Here is a 2,763-nt window from a genome sequence, read left to right as displayed (position 1 = left end):
GGACTCGAACCTCCGACGGGGGAAGCCGCTGGAGCCGTAGCAAGACGCCCTAGACCACGCGGCTACCCCACGCGGCAGTAGTTTATATGCCAACTAGCTCCGCAGACGACGAAGAGACTGATGAAATGTATGATGAGATAAAAGAAATTATTCAGATAGTGAAGGGAGACGAAAATTTAATAGTCATGGGGGACTGGAATTCGATAGCAGGAAACGGAAGAGAAGGAAAAGTAGTAGGTGAATATGGAATGGGGGTAAGGAATGTAAAAGGAAGTCGCCTGGTAGAATTTTGCACAGAGCTTAACTTAATCATAGCTAACACTTGGTTTAAGATTCATGAAAGAAGGTTGTATACGTGGAAGAGGCCCGTAGACAATGGAAGCTTTGAGGTAGGTTATACAATGGTAAGACAGAGATTTAGGAACCAGATTTTAAACTGTAAGACATTTCCAGGGCCAGATGTGGATTCTGACCACAGTCTATTGGTTGTGAACTGTAGATTAACACTGAAGAAACTGCAAAACGGTGGGAACTTAACGAGATGGGACCTGGATAAACTGAAAGAACTAGAGGTTGTAGATACTTTCAGAGAGAGCATTAGGGAACGATTGACAAGAACAGGGGAAATAAATTCAGTAGATGAAGAACGGGTAGATTTGAGTGTTGAAATAATAAAGGCAGCAGAGGATCAACTAGGTAAAACGACAAGGGCTAGTAGAAATCCTTGAGTAACATAGGAGATGTTGAGTTTAATTATGAAAGGAGAAAATATAAAAATGCAGTAAATGAAGCTGGCAAAAAAGAATACAAACGTCTCAAAAATGAGAGCGACAAGAAGTGCAAAATGGCTAATCATGGATAGAGGACAAATGTAAGGATGTAGAGGCATATATCGCTATGGGGAAGATAGATAATACCTACAGGAAAATTAAAGAGACCTTTGGAGAAAAGAGAACCACTTGTACGATTTTCAAGAGCTCAGATGGGAACCCAGTTCTAAGCAGAGAAGGGAAAACAGAAATGTGGAAGGAGTTATAGAGGGTCTGTACGAGGGCGATGTACTTATTGAAATGGAAAAGGATGTACATGAAGGTGAAATGGGAGATATGCTACTGTGTGAAGAGTTTGACAGAGGAGTACACAACATTCCGTTAGAACTATTGACAGCCTTGGGAGAGCCATGCCTGGCAAAACTCTACCATCTCGTGAGCAAGATGTATGAGAAAGACGAAATACCCTCAGACTTCAAGAAGAATATAATAATTCCAATCCCAAAGAAAACAGGTGTTGACAAGTGTGAAAATTACCGAACTATCAGTTTAATAAGTCACGGCAGCAAAATACTGACTCGAATTCTTTGCAGACGAATGGAAAAGTTGGTAGAAGCCGACCTTCGGAAAGATTAGTTTGGATTCCATAGAAATGTAGGAACACGTAAGGCAATACTGACCCACGACGTATACTAGAAGATAGACTAAGGAAAGGAAAACCTACATTTCTAGCATTTGTAGACTTAGAGAAAGCTTTTGACAATAATAACTGGAATACTCTCTTTCAAATTCTGAAGGTGGCAGCCATCAAATATAGGGAGCGAAAGGCTATTTACAATTCGTACAGAAACCAGATGGCAGTTATAAGAGTCGCGGGCCATGAAAGGGAAGCAGTGGTTGGAAAGGGAGTGAGACATGGTTGTAGCCTATCTCAGAAGTTATTCAGTGTATACAATGAGCAAGCAGTAGGAATTAAAATCCATGGAGAAGAAATATAAAGTTTGAGGTTCGCCGATTACATTGTAATTTTGTCAGAGACAGCAAAGGACTGGGAAGAGCAGTTGAGCGGAATGGACAGTGTCTTGAAAGGAGAATATAAAATGAACATCAACAAAAGCGAAACGAGGATAATGGAATGTTGTCGAATTAAGTCATGTGATGCTGAGGGAATTAGATTAGGAAATGAGACACTTAAAGTAGTAAAGGAGTTTTGCTATTTGGGGAGCAAAATAACTGATGATGGTCAAAGGAGAGAGGATATAAAATGTAGACTGGCAATGGCAAGGAAAACGTTTCTGAAGAAGAGAAATTTGTTAACATCGATTATTGATTTAAGTGTCAGGAAGTCGTTCCTGAAAGTGTTTGTATGGAGTGTAGCCATGTATGGAAGTGAAAGTGCACTCCGTCTTTAGGCCACAAGTGACCCATCGGGACCATCCGACCGCCGTGTCATCCTCAGAGAGGATGCGGATAGGAGGGGCGTGTGGTCAGCACACCGCTCTCCCAGTCGTTATGATGGTTTTCTGTGACCGGAGCCGCTACTATTCGGTCGAGTAGCTCCTCAATTGGCATCACGAGGCTGAGTGCACCCCAAAAAATGGCAACAGCACATGGCGGCTCGGTGGGCACCCATCCAAGTGCCGGCCACACCCGACAGCGCTTAACTTCGGTGATCTCACGGGAACCGGTGTATCCACTGCGGCAAGGCCGTTGCCTATGGAAGTGAAACATGGACGATAAATAGTTTAGACAAGAAAAAAGCTTTCGAAATGTGGTGCTGCAGAAGTATGCTGAAGATTGGATGGGTAGATCACATAACTCATGAGGAGGTATTGAATAGAATTGTGGAGAAGAGGAATTTGTGACACAGCTTGTCTAGAAGAAGGGATCGCTTGGTAGGACGTGTTCTGTTCTGAGGCATCAAGGGATCATTAGTTTGGTCAGTATGGAGGGTAAAAATCGTAGAGGGAGACCAAGAGATGAATACGCTAAG

At 42.7% G+C, this 2,763-nt stretch overlaps 1 pseudogene; it reads right to left on the bottom strand.

The window, feature by feature from the left end:
* Positions 1 to 2,368: 2,368 nt before the first annotated feature.
* On the bottom strand, positions 2,369 to 2,485 carry LOC126238066 (5S ribosomal RNA; annotated as a pseudogene).
* Between the last annotated feature and the right edge of the window lie 278 nt (positions 2,486 to 2,763).

This window comes from Schistocerca nitens, chromosome 2 (assembly GCF_023898315.1).
Source record: "Schistocerca nitens isolate TAMUIC-IGC-003100 chromosome 2, iqSchNite1.1, whole genome shotgun sequence".
NCBI classification, from domain to species: Eukaryota; Metazoa; Arthropoda; class Insecta; order Orthoptera; family Acrididae; genus Schistocerca; species Schistocerca nitens.
Note: the sequence above shows the minus strand (reverse complement) of the source record. Positions and strands in the feature narration are given on the sequence as shown.